Below are 19,942 nucleotides of genomic sequence, written 5' to 3'. Positions count from 1 at the left end.
CTCCCTCCCTCCCTCCCTTCCTTCCTTCCTTCCTCCTTTTTCTCTGTTTTCTTTCTTTCTTGAAAAATAGAAATGCCATAGCACACTGAAGTCCCGCTAAAAGCTTTGAAGCGTGGAGAAGAGGGGAAGGGGGACTAAGTGAGATGGATGAATCTGGAATTTGACCCAAGTACCTCCTCCCTGCATTTCTAACAATCACGGCGACACCTTTGTACAATTAACTCATGCTAGTAAAAGCAAATATTATCTAGTCGTCGAGAGACCCAGTACGGGACCATGTCGCTTCTGTGACGTGTCTAAGATGGTCAGCCTTCGGGAAGCAGGTGTTGGGATGGGGGGGGCGGCGGTCATTGGCCAACTTCACAAACATCTCGGCCGACGCCGAATGAGTAGCTGCACTTGTGGAGGGAGCGTCAGTCGGTCAGCTACACCTGACTGGGACATGAGGAGATGTTCCAGCAGAGAAAGATGTGCCAAGGACCTGGGGACGGCACTGAACGAATGAACCAGCTTGTTGATTTTTATAGTACTTTGTTGGGGGTATGATTTAAATATATAGCAAGATATGCACATGTTAAGCAGAGGTCTGGTGTGTGTGTGTGTGTGTGTGTGTGTCAGAGTCACAGAGAGAGAGAGAGAGAGAGAGAGAGAGAGAGAGTCAGAGTCTATGGTACCAAGGCTTGAACTCAAGACCTGGTTCGGCTTTCTTACTCATGGCTGGTGCTCGCACCGACTTGAGCTATACTTCCAGTCTGGCGTTTCTGCTGGTAGATCGGGGATGAATTCTCAAAGGCTTTTCTGTCTGGGCTGGCTTTGAACCATGAATGATCCTCTGGGTCTCGGCTCTGGAGCAGCTGGGACACAGTCGTGAAGCGTGGACCCGGCTTTGACGGATGTGTTCCCGTGAAGATATTCAAGTCTGTGACCGTCACCCAGCACCTCAACATTCACATCACCCCAAAAAGATCCCAGCTCCCATCCCTTTACCCTGCATGTTCTGCCCCAGCTTTTACTGCCTTTGATCATTTTGCTTTACTCCGAACGTCACAGAGACCGCAGCCACGCAATATTACCTTCCCAGGCCTGGTTTTCTTCCTTCAATGTCAGGTCCCTGTGAATTGGCAGTCTGTCATTCCTTTTCACCGCTGTGTAGTATTCCATCGAATGGCTATACCAAACGGGACTGCTTTCCTGCTTGACATGCATTTGCATCGTTTCCCCTTCAGGGTCTCTCTAGGGATATTTACACGGAAGACGTTCATGGACTTACAGGTTCATTTCTCTCGGGTGTAATGCCTCAGCCACATTTGGGGGGCGGCGGGGGTGGGGGTGAAGCCTGTTTAAGTGTATCAGAAACTATTGGACAGTTTTCGATTTTGGTGTGGAGGGAAGTCGGGGAAACGGGGAGAAGGTTTCCTTGGAAACGTGCTGGCTTGGAAACCCTTTAACATTACCCCCACAGCCCTTAGCCCCCACGGACACGCGGGTCTGTTTCCTGACCTCACCCTCTTCAAGCAAGCAAGCAAGTGCGCTCAGATGGGCGCAGGGACCGTCACGTGTGTGGAGTACCTGTGGACCCAGCCCCTGTCCTCCCGGGGACCAGCGGGGCGGGGGGGGGCACGTGTGTATTAAATCGATGTCGTGCTGGGCCTAATTCTTTGCAGCTTGCTGGTTGTTCCCGGGGATGTGAGCAGACAGGAGGGCGCCCGGCCCGCGCTCCGCGAAGTCGCAGGCTTTGATAACCTGCCCGCCTGATTTATACCAGCCAGGCGTCCGCGTCCGCCTAATGAGGGGAGCCCGGGAGTGTCAACCTGTTTATTAAATGTCTAGAACCATGTGTGCACCATGCCACGGGCACAAGTAAATCACACGCGCCTCCGTCCCGCGTGTCCCCCCCCCCCCCCCCCCCCCCCCGACCGGCTGTCCCTGGGGACGCCCGTCCCTCTGCATCTGGAATCATTCTCCCCGCTGGAGCGCTCCTCCCTCACATCTCCAGTTCAGCGGATTTGTTGACAGTGAGTTCTATCAGTTTCTATTTGTACAAAACAGCCTTTATTTGTCCAATCTCCAATTCTGTGTGATATTTTTATTGGGTGGAAGAAAATGGTTCTTGACAGGTTTCCTCCTCTGGTTGCATTTTAAAGACATCTCCCATTGTTTCCCGGCTGGCATGGTTTCTGGCAAAGTGTCTGCTGCCTCTTGTGTTCCTGCCTCTCTGTGCATTGTGTGTGATCATGTGTGTGTGTGTGAGCACACATGTGTGCGTGTGTGTGTGCGTGAGAGAGCATGCGTGTGTCCGTGTGTGCATGCCTGCGGGCATCTGTTTCTTGTTTTTTATCTGGGTGTTTCTTATCTTGATTCTCAGCTATTTGCTTATAATGTGACTTGATGCTTATGCTGTGTGTGATTTGCAGAGATTCTTGGATCTGTGTTTATAAATCCCATCAAAGTCAGAAGACTTTGGGCCACTATTATTTCTTTAAAACATTTTTCCTCCTCTCTGTTTCTCCTCCTTCTGGAACTCCCAACGCACACAGACCCCGTGGTGGCCATAGCCCACGTGTGCCAGTGCTATCCGTTTTTTCCTTGCCTTCTATGTTTCCTGTCTTTGATTTGCCTGGTTTCTACGAGGATTGTTTCTGCAGCTTCAAACTCAGCCATCTTTCTTCCACACAGATCATTCTCCTGAGTCCACCCAGTCTGTTTTCATTTCAGATGGTAAGCTGTCACCTCTACCCGCTCCATTCGTGAGTTTTTGTACTTTTGCTTCCCTCCTTTTTTTTTTTTTTGTCGGTTGTGGGGCTTGAACTCTGGGCTGGGCGCTGTCCCTCAGCTCTTCAGCTCAAGGTGAGTGCTCTATCACTTGAGCCACAGTGCCACTTCCAGTTTTCTGGTGGTTTATTGGAGATAAGAGTTTCACGGACTTTTCTGCCCTGGCTGGCTTTGAACCTCGATCCTCAGATCTCAGCCTCCTGAGTAGCTAGGATTACAGGCGTGAGCCACCGGTGCCCGGCACTGCTGCTGTGGGACCCGCTCTCCTCAGTGCTGCTGTGACGGTGTCCCTTGTGATGGCTTTGCATGGGGGAGGCTGATGACCCTCCCCCAACGCATCCCTGCCCTAAGGACAGCACAGGCGCCCAGGAACGAAGCCGCTGGAACCTGGAAGTCATTCTTCCCATCGAAAGCAGTGCCACCTGCTCTCGACAGTAAGTGACCATGGCTGGTCCCCACCCCCACAGACGCGGGGAACAGGGGGACTCCTCTGTGCCGGAGCCAGGGGGGGTCGGTTCTGACATCCCGCAGGCTCTGTGAGCCCCAAACACCACGAGGTCTTCTGAGCCAGGGGATTGTGCAAAGGTAGCATGGAAATGTCATCTCCAAAGCACTGGTGAGGCCTTCACTAACGGATGTGTACAGTGCTGACACTGACCCACCCGCCCGTCTGTGCATCTGTCCATCCATCTGTCCATCCACCCATCTATCTGTCCACCTACCTGTACATCTATCTATCTACCTGCCTGCCCATCTGTGCATCTATCCATCTATCTGTCCACCTGTCCACCCATCTGTCCATATATCTGTCTATCTGTCCACCCACCCATCCATCTGTCCACTCACCCATCCATCTGTCTACCCACCCACCCATCTATCCATCTACACACCCATCTGTCCATCCATCCACCCAACTATCCATCCACTCATTTGTTTGTCCATCCATTCATCTATTTGTCCATCCATCCATCTACTCATCCATCTTACTCCATCCATCCATCTATGTGTCTACCCACCCACCCATCTCCCCATCCACCCATCCATTTTTCCATTCACCTATTTATCTATCTGTCCACCTACCCATCTGTCCATTCACCTATTTATCTATCTATCCACCCATCCATCTGTCCATCCACACATCTGTCTATCCACCCATCTATCTGTCCATCCATCCACCCAACTGTCCATCACTCATTTATCATCGGCTCATCTATTTGTCCATCCATCATCTACCCATCCATCTACTCCATTAGCTCTTGGGAAGGCATATTCTATTTTCACAAAATTAAGGTGGTTAAACACTCAGCAGATCACACAATGACTGAAACTCAGCTGAAAACAACTCAGGGTTGAGAACTCGTCTACACAGATGGGCGCACAGGCATTAAAATATCGTGTTTTTGACATTTCTTTGGATTTTTACTTATGTTCTGTGTTTAGTGAACACTAAGTTCCGTGAGTCTATGGATCAGGCGGGCTTCCGGTGAGTAAAGCTTACTTCTGTCAGTTCCGATCTCAGGCCGGGCTTCGTGGTGTGTGTCTATGGTTGCAGCTGTGGGGAAGCCTGCGCCTGGACCCAGCTGCGAGGTCCGGCCTGAGAATGAAGAGGGGCGGCTGCGCCCTGGGGGCCTCGGAGCCTGGGCTTGTCTTTGGAGCACATCACAGGTGAAGGATGCCTTTCTTGGCATTGTTTTTTACATGCAATAATCTCTCTCAGGGTTGTGCTTTACCTTGAATAATTCACTCACGGATGCTGTTGACTGACCCCCAGGAGGTGTCAGGTGCTACGGGCGGGTCCTCACTGGCCTGGTCAGGGGGAAGCACACTTCCCGGGTTCAGCCGGGCCCCTGGGACCGTGCCCCCCCCGTCTGCCAGGCCCCCGAGACTCTGCATCTCCCTGGGACTGTGAACCCCCATCTGCCAGGCCCCCGAGACTCTGCATCTCCCTGGGACTGTGACCCCCCCGTCCACCAGGCCCCCGAGACTCTGCATCTCCCTGGGGCCATGAGGCACCCCAGGACTGTGCATTCCCCCAAGACCATGTGCCCCAGACCGCAAGCTCCCCCAAAGATGACATGTCCCCCGACTGCTCGCACAGGCCCCCTCTCTTGTCTTCATTCGGAGAATTTTTCATCCACAAATATTTTACAAACCGAAAGTCACCCAAGTTGTATCTATTATTATTTTTTATGTTTAGAAACTTGGGCCATCCCGAGGACATTCCATTCGAGTACAGAACATAAATGCATCCAATTAAAAATATGGACTTCATCAGAAAACCATCCCACACGTCCAGAACATTCCCAGCCGGGGTCGTAAGGGCGTGTGGAGCCCAGGAGCCAGGCAGGGTCTGCATGGGCGCCTCGGCTCACCGCCGCAGGGAGGAGGCGCCAGGCGCCCTGCTTCGAGCCTTGTCAGAGCACTTTGCCAACGGACTGAAAGGTTCCATGCTACTGGGCTACGCCGCGTGTTCACCTCCACCCGAGCGGCGTGCTGGCTGGGCTGGCGGGCAGCACACGGCGGAGCCCTGCCCCGGCCACGCTTCCCGCTGCTGTTTAGGATGCGTCGGGCTGCGCCTCAGCGGCTCTCTGCTTCCTGCCCTGGGGTGGCTGCACACCGCGTCTTCCCGCAGCCCTCTGGAAAGGCTGACGCCCCCTGGCTGACTTTTCTGGCTGATGTTTTAGCGAAGGTGGCCTGAGAAGAGCTGAGGCCAGGGGGCTGGGGTGGCCAGCTTTGTGCCAAGCCCCAGCCAGCTCCCCACCACCCGGGCCCCGAGCTGCGTGTGAGCGACCTCCTGGCCAGGCTGGAACCGGCAGTGGTGGAAGTGCCAATGTGGGAAGGACGCGGGGCCTGGGGAGGAAGCCGCTGTTGCCGGCAGGAAGTGGAAGGAAACCCGAAAACAGACGACCTAAGGCGTCATGAAGGTCCCCGGGGTTGTCTTCATTCCCCTCCCCTCCAAGCACGGCAGGCCAGGGAGGCTCGCGGCAGGCCAGGGAGGCTCACGGCAGGCCAGGGAGGCTCGCGGCAGGCCAGGGAGGCTGCGCGGCAGGCCAGGGAGGCTCGCGGCAGGCCGAGGCTCTCTGCTGCCCTGGAACACGGAACGGAGCAGAAACCCCTTTCCACAGAGCCCACGCGACCCAACGACACGCAGGTCAAACCACCGGCCGCGTTCATGCCCCCGAGGACTGAGTCAAACGAGGAAAGGTGAGCTCCCAGAGCCACACAGGACACCAGGCCAGGCCGCGCAACGCCCCCCACGCCAGAGACTCCGACAGAAGACGGAAGAGGAGCCGGGCGTGGAGCTCACACCTGTGACCCTCGCTGCTCAGGAGACAAACACAAACACGAGGAAGATCATGGTTCGAGGCTCGCCCTGTTAAAAAGCGAGACCCCTCAGTGACAGCCACGTCTGTGGAATGGGTGTGCACGTCTGATATCGCAGTGCGGGGAGGATGGGGGAGAATCCGGCTGGCCCAGGTGCAGGTGACACAGACGTCCCAAAAATGATCCGCGTGTGCCCATGCTCTCGTTCCCTGAGGCCCCAGCAAAGGGGCTTCCTGCTCGTGACAGCCGGTCCCTACCACGGTCACAGCGGTCACACGCGGAGACACACGGGGGGACGGCGGCGTACCCTAGCTTACAGGGGGGGAGCTGGAGCAGGACTCAGAGGGTCTGACGTCGTGCAGCCCTGTGGGGGCAGTCGGGACGGGGAAGGCCACGCCCGTCCCCCTCTCTCCCCACGCACACACCAGCCTCCGGGCCCCGCCGTGCGTGTGCTCCCTTCCCAGTGTGCGCGTGCGCGTGGAGGGGTGTCAGGACTCCCTCTGGGGACAAAGCCACTGAGCAGGCCTGTGTGGCGCGGCCGGGGCTTGAGGGCCTCGGGTGGGAGGTGGGGAGGGGGGAGAGAATCAGCTCTGTCTGGCTCCCAGTGGGAGGACAGGCTGTGCCCCTGGGAGCGGCCAGCGCTGCAGCCGGACCCCGGGGGGCCCCTGGACACGCTTGCCTCTCACAGGGGCCGAGAGGCAACCGGGCTGCAGAGGGAAGCCAGCACCGCCGGCAGCCAAGGCTGGAGAGAACCAGGCAAGGCGGCCCCTCTGGAAACCGTGTTTAGGGCTGTTTTCTCCAAGGCTTTGTTACTAAGGACGTCGGTTCCAAACCCCTGGCCCTCACCTGAGCTCATTGCCCATCTTCCTGGAAAGGCAGAGTCACGATTTCCATCCCTGCCGGCCAGGTTGGTGTTCGTGGGCCAGCTGCGGCTGGTAAGATACCAGCTGGGAGAGAGGAGTCCTGCGCCGGGCCAGGGGCCCTCCCACAGGGCCCCCCCAGGCTCGGAGTCCTGCACCGGGCCAGGGGCCCTCCCGCAGGGCCCCCCAACCCCCTGGGCTCAGGTACCCTCACCAGGCCGCGTTCCCTGTGCCCGGCCCCGCGAAGGCTGCTCTGTGAATCACACACACCCTTCCCCTCCTCACGGAAACAGAAGCGATCAGCTCCGTCCTGCGGAAAAGATCAAAGCCACACCACGCCCGCACCAGTGAGTCGTCGATTCTCCGTACAGCTGCCAGACTTTCAGCAGGGCCCCGTGTCAGGACAACTGGATATCTGCACGCAAGAGAACGGAGCTGGAGCCCCGCCTCAGCGTGTACAGAAATCCACCCAGAACAGACCGAGCCGGAACGCCGGGGCTGAGCTGTGGAAACCTTAGAGGAACACAAGGGCATCTCCTAACAGGGACACCAGTCTTCGTTTTGCACACCAAGAGGACGGCAGGGACGGAGCAGCGAAGCTGAACCAAAGTCACAACTCCCGTGCAAAGGACACCGGCAAGAAAATCACAACACACAGGAGAGAGCATGTGCATCTCGTGGCCTGGTAAGGAACACGTACCAGGCATGCATGAAAGAGTCTGCTCAACAGTAAGAGGACAAATAACCTGATCAAAATACAAGCAAAGAATTGGGACGCAGGGGTCGAGGGGGAGCGGACAAGGCCAGGACCAGAGCAGGACCAGCGCCCGGGAGCAGGGGGGTGGGCTGCGGCCCTGCTCCACACACGGCCCCTGGGCCGGTCCTGGGGACTGGGAATAGCAGCCAGGATGGGATCAGAGCCTGGCAGGAGGCTGCGGGGCCACTGGGGCTTCTCCAGAGAGGCCCAACAGCTGCACCGCTCTGTCCCTGCGCATGCGTCCAGTGCGGCAGGCCGGGCTCTCGGGAGAGGACAGGGGTCTGCCTGTGTCCTGTGTAAGGAAGGCCATCCCCCAGGTCAGCAGGCACCAAGCCTCCACCGCCCGCACGGGGGACCCCTGGGCCCGGGTCCCCGTCATCCATCAGGCACTGGACGCCGCTGACCGGTGGACCCGCAGACTCAGGCTGCTCCACCAGGTCGGTCCCTCCCCCAGGCCCAGGAAGGAGGCAGCCCGGGCTGACGTGCAGCGGGAAACCTCTGTCCTCCCTCCTCCCAGCCACAGCCCCCCACTGCAGTCTGCAAAGCAGATGGGCTGAGCAAGGTGAACGAGTCCACAGGACACACACGTCCCTCTGCAGCCCCGGGGATCCGTGCGGGCATGGCTGCTTCCCCCACCCTCAGCTGTGCTCCACGTCCACTCAGAGAGCGTCCAGTCAGCGGCCTGCTCCGTCCCCAGCCCAGCACGGCGGACCCAGGGCTGCCGAGCAGCCTCCACAGAGCCCGGGGTGTCTCCACGGAGGCAGGCTGGGCCACGGGGCTGTGCCACACGGAGCCACGCCTCGTGAAGCTGCGCTGCCCCAGCCACGCCTCCCTGCTGCGCTGTGCGCTCTCGCTCTCTCTCCCCCCCTCGCTCTCCTGCTCGCTCACTCTTGCTCTCCCCAGCACAGTGCAGTGGCGCTCCCGGTCCCGCACAGCGCCTCCTGCTGGCGCAGTTCTGCCTTTTCTCCACCTGAGGATGGAGGGAGACGCTGGCCTTCTGCGGGCCGTGGAAGCCTCTGCGGCACCCGGGCCCTGGGCTCTTTGGTCTTGGATGTCCAGCCTCCAGCATGGCGGGAACCACGTCCGTCCTGTGGCCCCTCCAGCGTGGTGGGAACCACGTCCGTCCCGTGGCCCCTCCAGCGTGGCGGGAACCACGTCCACCCCGCGGCCCCTCCAGCATGGTGGGAACCATGTCCATCCCCTGGTCCCTCCAGCGTGGCGGGAACCACGTCCGTCCCGTGGCCCCTCCAGCGTGGCGGGAACCACGTCCGTCCCGTGGCCCCTCCAGCGTGGCGGGAACCACGTCCGTCCTGTGGCCCCTCCAGCGTGGCGGGAACCACGTCCGTCCCGTGGCCCCTCCAGCATGGTGGGAACCACGTCCACCCCGCGGCCCCTCCAGCGGGCGGGAACCACGTCTACCCCGCGGCCCCGCCTGTGGCTGAGCGGCACGGGCGCGGCGAGTTCGCGGGCGGTGGCTGTGACGTGCATTCACGCTGCATTCTGTGACAGCTTGGAAATGTTCTTCCGGAGATCCAGAACAGTCTGCCTCATCTTCCCACGCACGTCCTTTCTCCTAAACGCCTCGTGACCTCCCCGCGTGGGAAGGAGTGCGGAGCCCTGCTTCACAGGTGGAGGGTTGATGTGCTGTGTGGAGCTCCAGCAGCTCCACAGAGACCAGAGAAACACTGGTGTGGGCCCGCGCTTCAGGCTTACCCGCTCGGCCCCTTCACCCCTACCTCCAAGAGTATGTGAGGAGGGCGGCAGGCTGGGCCTGGTACCCAGGGGAGACACCAGAGCCGGGCTGGGGCTCAGAATAAAGGATCCCCACCACCCAGCACAGGCTAGCACAGCGTCAGACCCCCCCGGGAGTGTGGGGCACCCCGGCAGGGCCCTCCTCGCTAGCAAGGGGGAGAGCAGCCCTCCAAGCAAGTCCCCGGACGGCAAGGCCGCGTGAGGGACACAGAGGGACTAGCCATCGGTAACAGCCTCGACACCCACTCCACCCGTGGGTCCTTAAGACCTGAGAATTCGCAGAAAGCCGGTGTCCTCCTGGGGAAGGGAAGCTGATCTCGGGGAAAGGAAAGGATTTTACAGCTGCGAAGTAACTCGCATCTTAAACACGCACCCTGTCACCCTGATAGAGGTTAACGGTTTCCTCCAATTGGCACACGTCTCGGGGTGAGGCGCTTCCCAGCTCACGCGTGTCCGGTTCAAGCACAGTGCACTGGTGCTGGGCAGGCTGAGCGGAGGCTCGGCCCTGGACAGACTCCGCAGCGTGGATCCCAGACCCGTGGGGAGCTGCCGAGGCCTCAGCCCGCGTGCCGCGCAGGCACCAGAGCGTGGGGTGGCGGACACGGCGCACACCTCGGCCAGCCCGAGGCAGTGCATCCCCGGCGAGCGGCGGTAGCTCAGCCGGTGGGGCCTGGTGACCGGGGCCTGGTGACCGGGGCCTGGTGACCAGGCTTCGCCACAGAGTTATTTTTCCAACATCTTAAAAACAAGACCTTCCTTGAGCCGCAGAACTGTCTTTCCGCCCGTGCGCTGGGGTCCCCCCCTCCAGGCCCCCACTCACCGCATGCGTACCCGAGAGCCAGCAGCACGGGCACCGGCCCACAGTCCCGCCGTGGTCCCGCAGAGCGACCTCTGCACCTCAGTTGTGACTGACGCACAGCTGTCAGGCCAAGTACTTAAACATTTACAAAAGCAGCCGGGGCTTCCTCCCTTGCAGCCGCTCCTCGGGCCGGGCCCGGCTGCCAGGCGGCAGGGCACGCATCAGCTGTGCCCCGTACTTTTACAGGGAAGGTTCTGGAAGCGGTGATGCAAGGCGTGCGGCGTGCTAACTGCCTGGCGGCCTGAGCTGCCCTGGGGGCGCCCTGCTGACTCGCAGCCCGCGCTGAGTGCTAGCCGGGTGGCCGGGTGGAGAGACGCCGCTGCGTGCCCGGCCCGCACGGTCCCCCGCGCCCTGCTGTGCAGCCCCTGACCTCCAAGCAGCCCCGAGCTGACCCACCACACCGGATACACAAGCACTGGGGTTTCTGGAAGAACCAGAACTTGGTCCTCTACAGCCTGAGCACAGCCTAGGGGCTGGGCTTCCTGACCACACAGGCGGCGATGTGGGGCCGGGGAGGCCACGTGCGGAGCCCCGCAGGCCAGGGAAGTCCTCACAGCCCGCTGACTTCCATCTCCACTGGGTGGGGGGGACCCACCCGCCAGGTGTGACTAGTCAGGCAGCCCCCCCCCCCGTGAGGACACCCACGCTGCTGGTGACAAAGGCCAGGACAGAGGAAGCTGAAACCCGAGCGCCGGCCAGGGCGCCAAAGAAGATGGAGAGCTCACCATCTGCAGCCCTGCTTTTGTTTCAATAGATGGTTCTGGATCCCCGTGATGTGCCAGACCTGGGCCCTGCCTGACAGCTGTGTGGCGTGGCGGGCCTGTGGTAGGAGCCAGCAAGCCACAGGGTGTGTGCACAGTACTTGGAATCGAACCCAGGCCCTCTTGTATGCTGGGCAAGAATCCCAGTCCGTGCGCGGTTTTGCCCAGCCCTCTGTTTGTGTTTTGTTCTCGAGATGGAAGCCTGGCTACCTTTGCCAGGGCTGGCTTCCCACTCACATTCCCACTGCCTCCACCCCCTGCGTAGCAGAGATTACAGGCGTGTGCCACAGCCCTCAGGTGTAAAAGGAGTGCTTCAGAGGGGAGGCCATCCGACACACGGGTCCCCTTCCCCACAGCTTTCAGACTGGGTATGAGACCCTGGCTGTTTAGTAAATTCCACCTGAACCACAGCCTGCGGAGGGGGGAAGCAAAGCAAGGCTGGCGGCGGCAGCTGCAGGCGGTGGCTTGCCCGTGGCCTGCGGGCTCCGCACGCCATATCTGCACAAGGAGATAGGGCGGCGGTGACAAATGGCATCTGCCAAGCGGCAGACATGCCACCCAGCAGATAAGGGGCCGGCTGGCCGGCTCTGGCCTCTTCTGTGAAAATGAGCCCCTACCCTCCTCCCAGCCCGCCCTGCCATGAAGGTGGGGAGCCGGGAGGCCCCCAGGCCAGGCAGAGCTCTTTCCAGGAACGGCAGGAGGAGACCGGCCTGGCCGCCTTCGCTCAGCGGGAAGCTTCCAGAAGCTTCCAGAAGGAGGGCCCGATGCAGCCATCCCGAGACCGGGGTGACCCTGGAGAGCCCTCCCTGGGGGAGGCTCAGCCTCCAGCCCTACATCTGGCCTCTGCTGGCCCAGAAGGCCAGACGCCCGGGGTGGGGACCCAGGGCCGGACAGCAAGTGTCCCAACTGGAGCCCGGAGTGTCTGCCCCGTGCTGGGCCCTGCTGGAGCCTCAGGGACCTGGCCGATCCCACGTGAGCATCCCACGAGGCACACGTGGCCTCGGCTCCATTCCTGCCAGGAGCCAGGGCCCTGTGAGGACCGGTGGCCCCGAGCACGGCGGCCCTTCCCGAGCCGGCAGCTGCACGTGCGTGGACGGGCATGCGTGCCCAGATGCCACGCCAGCACCTGGCACGGCGTAGGGGTGATGGGCCACGGTGGGCCTCTGTTCCCGCTCCTGGCTCCAGGCCCCAGACAGTGCGGAGACGCCCGGGAGACGGACACTCCTGATGCTGCTCAGAGCGGAACACAACTACCCATAACCCTCAGCTGCAGCTCCAACCCCGTCAGCCCCGGCCGGCCACACGCCTGGCCCGGCCCCAGGGCTCCACACAGCAGACGCGCCCCAAGGATCCTCCAGCTGAGAGGCAAAAATTAACCTGCAGCACCTCCGCACCTGGCATCTGCGATGGTAGCTGTCCTTGAAAACAAAGACAAAAAATGCCTCAAATAGCAGAGGAAACTTGAAGGGGGGTTGTGGGCTGGGGGGTGGGGGCAGCGCGTGGGCTAGGGGGGCAGGGGCAGCGCGCGGGCTGCGGGGGGAACTGCGGGGTGGCGGGGGCAGCGCACTGGCTGCGGGGGGAACTGCGGGGGGCGGGGGCAGCGCATGGGCTGGGGGGGCGGGGGCAGCGCATGGGCTGGGGGGGCGGGGGCAGCGCATGGGCTGCGGGGGGGAACTGCGGGGGGGCAGGGCAGCGCACAGGCAGGGGGTTAGGGGCATGGCGGGGGCTGCGGGCGGGGGGCAGCGCCCTCTCTCCCACGCCGGGCAGCTGGCATCCATCACACGTGGTTCCTTATCTTCTCGCCGCCTCCGATCAGACATCAGAGAGCCGCACGGACGCCAAGCAAACATTTAGTCATCTTTTATTCCCCGATGCACATGGTTATCAAAGTTCAAGACAACCGAGCAGTAAACAGACAGACGCGGTGGCCACTGACCGCAAGGAACGATCCCCGGGGACCGGCACCCAGCCCGGGACCACCCAGAGCACCCGTGGGGCGTGTGCAGAGGGTGTGTCCTGCCTGGACACCGGTCACCGCTCTAGATCAAGGCACAGGTGTCCCTCTGGTCCCCCTGCCCAAACTCACAAGTCCACGCTCCGAGGCCTGAAACCCTGGGGCCTGCAGATGGGGCTGCCCTGCTCCTACCTTTAAACACCACCCGTCCAGCCCCACGCCGGGGGTCTCTGTGGGGACACAGAGCTCGAAGCCCACACAAGACACCACACTTGACATGTTTTCTACAGAAAGCCACACACCGTGGCGCATGTGCCACATGCACTAGCGTGGCAGATGCCCGGCTGGCCAGACGGCAGCCCGGCCTGCGGACCTCTGCATCCGCTGGGGAGTAGTGGCGTCCGTCCATATTTATACCGCACAATAAACAGAGATCGTCCTGATCAAAGGCTGTCCGGCCTGAAGATGATTGCCAGGCGTGTCTCCCTGGCCGCGGTCACGCCACTCTCCGGCACGAGGGGACCGGCCCCCCGGGGCCGAGCCGCGCCTGAGCTCAGTGGCCGCCCAGAACACACGCTCCCCCTCCTCGGGCCGGGCGTCTTCAGCTCAAAGGACTGCAGAGCCCGGGCAGCGAGAGGCAGGGCTGCGTCCGCAAGGCCGCCGCGTCCTGGTCGCTCGTGTGGAGTGGAGCCACCTGAGTGGGCGGCATGGAGGCCCGTCCTGTGGGAACGCATCTCTGTCTGCCGCCAGCTGGCCGGGGCGTGGCTCCCAGCGCAGGGCAGGTGGAGGCCATGGAGGACGGGGTACAGGGCGGGAGGGGACATGGGCCCTGCTGTGATCTCCTACACAAATGGGGGGTCACCACCCGTGGAAGGTCACAGCCACCGGCTCCTCCTGCCCGGTGCCTCCTGGTGGGAGATCTGTCCTTCCACGCCACTTCCAGAGCCCCCTGGGGCCAGCGTGGACCGGCGGCTCCCAGGACAGGGCGGCCACGCTTCTGGAAGATGGGTGTGGGGTGGGCCTCAGCGCGGCACCCCGCCGGGGTGCAGGTCCAGTGCTCAGGTGTCCAGTGCTTGGGTGTGAACCCTCCCACAAAGGCTCTACGCCCTTCCTCCTGTCCAGTCTGCTCTGTAGACCACTCTCATCATTATCTCTGGAATTTTCCATCCTACCCTCCACTTGCTTTCCTTCTGTCCTGTGCGGAAGGCCGTCCGCCCTGGCTCCCCGCTGGCCGCGTCCGCGGTCAGCTCCGTGAGCGTTCCCGTGCTGCTCAGCCAGTGACTTCTCTATTTTGACAACCACATTTTTCACTCAGTAAGCTCTGCCAACTCAATTCCAAATCTGTGTGTCTTGTTCTCTCGTGACGGCTGCATCTCCTAACGACTCGAGCAAGCACATTCCCAGCCAACCACTCCTTCCTTCCCGTGCTTCCCACTGTCCACCCCAGCCCCCTGCACCTTGTTTCTGGGAAGATTCTGGAGCCCTGGGCTCAGGCCAGGCCATGTGCCCTCTCTGTCCTGGTGATTCTGTGCAGCCCCGTGCTCTGAGTTCAGCAGGCAAAGCCCTGCCCCCTCCCCCGCACCCTCCAGGCTGTTTGCATGCCAGGGCCACCCGAAGTCCCTCAGCTCCTCTTCATTCCCCCTGCAGTGCAGTGAGACCTCCATCACACCCAGAGCACACTCACCCACAACCGCGTGTGCTCACAGCTGTTTGCACGCATGGGTGACTGCATGCACAGCCGTGCATGGCTGTCCACACCCAGGTACACACAGCCGAGTGCATTACAGCTACATGCTCGCATTGCCTATCTGAGCAGTTGTGTGTGCACACCACTGTATTCATGCGTGCCACGTGAACACATGCTTGCCCAGCTTCTACATGTGTGACTTCACGCTTGCACTGTATGCACACAGAGCTGGTGTCTGCATGGCTGTAACACATATGGCCACACGCCTATATCATAGGTCTGCAGTCGCATGAGAATATGTCTGTTCTCACGCACATGACTTCGTGTTCATAATATGTCTCTGGAATGTCACAGGATGTTCATGGTCACACATGTGCACACGTGCTTTTATTTTGTGTGTGCACACGACTGCATGCATGTGGCTGTGCATGTGACCACACGCTTGCTCATCTGCACACGCACCTGCTAGGGCGTGTGTGCATGGTCACACGTGTGAGTGCTCATGTCATCGTGTGTGTGTGCAGGGTGCATGTGCCTGGATACACCCATGTGGAACTGCATGCGTGCGTCACCCTGCACACGGCAGGGGGTGCATTTATACCAACATGCGTGAGCGCACACCACTGAGGGACTGACAAGGACAGGCCCTCCTTGGCACCACCCTCTCCCAGGGGGCAGCCCGGGGCAGAGTTGCACTCGGCCAGCCCTCAGATGCACTGTGTTAATTCAGCCACAGCCGCGCAGCAGGGAGGCAGGGCAGGTCGTGTGGCTGGCGGGGAGCGGCTGAGCGAGCCTGGGCAGCCTGCACAGAGGAGTCGGGTCGGCCCCGGACCTCCGCCCCCTCCCCCAGGCGCCTGGGGAGCACTTCCTCCCGGGCAGCACCCCGGCAGCCGCCTCACGCTGCTGCTCAGATGGCGTCCCGTGAGCCTGGAACTCCAAACATTGAGCAACAGAACAAAGCAGCAACAGATCACACAGGCCAGAGAAAATTCTTCGCGCCGGTCTGAGGACAAGAAGCGGTCAGGAGATAAGGGAGGAGAGAAAGGAGACCACTGAGACCCGCAGACAGCTCGGGCTCCAGGCCAGCGCCTCCAGCGCAGGCCCCCAGCAGCCTTCCTTCCACGTTGTCAGAGCGCCGGGGCCGGGCCTGGCTCCCCCGTCACAGCCCTGCTCACTGCTGCGCAAGGCCAGCCTGGGAACCGCGCTGGGAACTGGTCCCTGAAATCAATCAGCTGATGGAGAGAAAAACGGTCCTCCAGAGGAGGCCTGGGGGCAGGGCTCAGGTGGTAGAGAGCCTTCCTGGCAATTACAAGACCCTGCGTTCAAACCTTGGTACCCCTTCTCCCAAACTAAGATCCTCAATATATAAAGAGCTCTTGCATATCAATGAGGAAAGGAAGGTAGGCCATGAAAAGCATTGAAACACCAGCAATCTACCATAGAAGAGACACAGCCAGCGTTCCTCCTAACCAGGAGTCAGCACTACACAGGCTACCGCAAGCCCTGCCCCACCTGTCAGGAAACGCAATGCCACAAGGCCGGAGCGGGCGCAGAGCTCCCAGACAGGGCCGCAGCTCGGACACTCGAGTGTGCTCACGCTGATCTCATGACCCCTCTTCTAGAGGCTGCAGTCGAAGAGCCAAAGATAAAGTGGCTCCTTGTCATAGGTCTTTCCTCCCAAAACTTCAATAATGATGTAAAGTCATCCGCAAGGGATTCCATGGCCAGATGCTGGTCTGCACCACCCTCTGTCTCCCCACCGCACCCCTGACTCCGGCCTGGCATGCGGTGGACACTCCACAGACACTTGCAGAGCAATGGGTGTGGTGGGTGTCACACAGCCGTTCCCACGCGGGAGGAAGGACTGGGTTCCGTCCTGATCCGGAAGGCACAGCAGCCACGCATCGCGAAGTGGAAAGAACGGTTGGGTTTAAAAGAAAACGAGGCAGGATCGCCCACATCGGGGACCAGAAACACACCAAGCCGCGTACATGCGGAACCTGCCAGGGCAGGGCTGAGGTTTGAACTCGCGACCTCGCACCTGCCCTCTGTGACATGACCCCCCCCAGGGGTCACCGTAAGGTTTGGTGTTCATAGGTAATCTACGACAGGAAGTCCGGCGTTCCAGGTGCGCTGTGAGTGCGCATGCTCGTCAGGGCAGAGCATCTGCGGCACCGCGCAGAGCCACACCTTCTGCTCCACCCACGCTCAGCCCCACGCAGCGCTCAGCCCTCTCCTGCCCAGGCAGCTGGGTGCCCCGCAGGGGAGGCCGTTCGAAGTGAAAACAGCCCCAAGGCTGCCGCGGGTCCCTGTGCGCACCCCGCGTCCCAGCGGCCCCCAGTGGAGCCACGCCATAGCACCGTGGCCGGCCGGATCCCTTGCTGCCCCTCTCCTTCGGGCAGCCTCCCAGGGAGGCCCCTCTCCCAGCGGGCCGGCAGGCGTCAGTCCCTGGGGAGCTGCTGCCCGTGTTCCCACCCAGGACAGCTCCACCAACGCTCAGTGCACTCAGGCAGCTCCCGCCCCCACGGCTCCACGTCCACCAGCGGCGCCTGCAATGCCTCCCGCAGAGCACCCCCCCTCTCCCCTGACCCACGCCAACGGCCCCGGAACGGAAGCCTGTGCCCCGCGGACCAGCTGCCCTGGCGTCCACCCTGCCTGTGGTGTTCATCCTGGACCCGCGGTCCTGTGGCCAGAGGTGGCCCTGGCTGGTACACAGTCATCACAAGGGTGAGGTGCGGATTCTAAGCACTGGGGCTCGAACCCAGGGCCTCCTGCCTTAGCAGGCACTCTGCCCCTTCACCGCACTCCGAGCCCTTTTGTCTGCATTTCATATTTGAGTTAAGGCCTTGCTAATCATGCCCTGGCTGGCCTCCAACTGGCCATCTTCCTACTTCTGCCTTCCAAGTAGCTGGGATTATCGGCGTACACCACCACGCCTGGCTGAGAGGTGGAGTCTTCCCACAACTCCAGGCACACTTTGACAAAAGCAGCCATGCGTCTGTGACGAGGTCTGGAGGACAGAGCCTCACGAGGAGCCTGGTGACCGGCGGAGGAGGAGCGGAAGCCGAGGGTCAGGGCGATGAGGGGAGGGAGCCCCGGGGCCCAGCAGCTGGGTGCGGAGAGCTGGTCTGCACTCCAGGCCTGGCAGGAGCAGGCGGGCCACGGAGCCCACGTCCCGCTGGGTGGAGGGGGAGGCCAGCCGAGGTCATCCCCAAGGCTGGCCGTGGAGGGCAATTTCCAAAACATGTGGACGAGAGCGATCACGAAGCGGGGGCCTCCAGGCCGTGATTCAAAGCAGATGGAGAGGCTGGGCGTGCTCCCGCAGAGGCTGGGCCTCGGGGCGGGTGCGTGCCCTGACCTCAGGTCCCCCGTGGGCTGGCAGCGCGGCACCCGCCTGACGACGCCGCTCCGTGCATGGGAAGCAGGCCCGAAGTGACCCACTGGGCAGCGTCCGACCCGAGCCACCGTGGGGTCCGCAGGGGGGTCCGGAGCGTGGTGCAGGTGTGGAGGGAGGGCTGCTCCCGCCCCCCGCCCCCCCCCCGCCTCCATCGCCAGCTCCCCTTCCCTCCCAGCCACACGGCTGAGACCTCACACCACGATGTCTCGGGCCACAGAGCCCAGGGGGGCGTGCTGGGCCCACAGGGGTCGTGGGGGGTCCTGGCTTGGGAAGGGAGCCCCAGACGATGGCCCAAGCACACCCCACCTCTGCCCAGGGCCAGGGCGTCCAGAAAATGTGCCCGCTCTGTTTGGCTTTGGTTTTCATTGTTCAGTGGGCTCTGGCTAAGAAGAACGGTCCTTTCCAGCGTGTTCCCAGCGGGCGGGGCCGTGGGCGTGGCTTCCTTTCATGACCAGAAGATGGCCTAGGCTGCCGGGGCGGCAGGCTCCCGAGACACACAGCGCTCCAAAGCAGCTGATTTCCTGGGGAATGGCGTGAGCATGACAGCAGACCCGGGTGGGTGTCGACCCCAAACAGGCAGTACCACCCCACTACAACACACAGCACGCAGGTACCCATGCGCACACACGTGCACACATACACACACACACACACACAAACACACACACACACACACACACACGCTGACTGGCCCCACCTCAGCCGGCCCCACCCCTCCACGAAAGCTCTCGGCAGAGCCCAACTTCCATATCTTGCTTCCAAGGTCAATCAATGCCGGCCTGTGGTCCCGTGTGTGTGTGTGTGTCTATGTGTGTGTGTGTGTGTGTGTGTGTCTGTGTGTGTGTGTGTCTGTGTGTGTCTGTGTGTCTGTGGTCCTGTGTGTGTGTGTGTGTCTTTGTGTCTGTGTGTGTGTGTCTGTGTGTGTGTGTCTGTGTGTCTGTGTGTGTCTGTGTGTCTGTGGTCCTGTGTGTGTGTGTGTGTGTCTTTGTGTCTCTGTGTGTGTGTCTGTGTGTGTGTGTCTGTGTCTGTGTGTGTGTGTCTGTGGTCCCATGTGCATGTGTGTGTGTGTCTTTGTGTCTGTGTCTGTGTGTCTGTGTCTGTGTGTCTGTGTCTGTGTGTGTCTGTGTCTGTGTGTCTGTGTGTGTGTGTGCAGACAACAAGCACAGGGGAGGCCACACGGCTCTCCTCCCAGGCTCCCCACTTGCCATGAAGACATCCGTCCTCGGTAATGTTCTCAAGGGCTGGATGCGGCTCTGCTCTCCCCACAAGCCCTGGCTGTGCACGCTGTGTGGCCTTGCACGCACAGTGACTCCTAGGAGGGATGTGGCGTGTGCAAGAGAGCCCTGTGCACACGGCGGGTCCCCTGCAGCACCAGGCGACCAGCTCCCCGGGTCAGAGGCCTGCAGCACCAGGCGGCCAGCTCCCCGGGTCAGAGGCCTGCAGCACCAGGCGGCCAGCTCCCCGGGTCAGAGGCCTGCAGCACCAGACGGCCAGCTCCCCGGGTCAGAGGCCTGCAGCACCAGGCGGCCAGCTCCCCGGGTCAGAGGCCTGCAGCACCAGGCGGCCAGCTCCCCGGGTCAGAGGCTGGTCCCTCCCCTTCCAGCATCTTCTCTTCAGATTACTTGCAACCAGCCGACGCTAAGCCTCAGGGGAAGGCCCGGCCTGCGCTGGGGGTGGCTGGGTCCTGATTCCGTCACTTGTCTCTAGCTGCAAAGATGACAAGTTCTTGCTGCCCGCTAACAGACTTCTGATGCAAGTGAGAGGACTCCATGTAAAGCCAGCGCGAGCGGCCCAGAGACACCTGCGGCCGCCGAGCAAT

The sequence above is a fragment of the Dipodomys ordii genome, unplaced genomic scaffold (genome assembly GCF_000151885.1).
Source record: "Dipodomys ordii isolate 6190 unplaced genomic scaffold, Dord_2.0 Scaffold18, whole genome shotgun sequence".
Lineage (NCBI taxonomy): Eukaryota > Metazoa > Chordata > Mammalia > Rodentia > Heteromyidae > Dipodomys > Dipodomys ordii.
Note: the sequence above shows the minus strand (reverse complement) of the source record.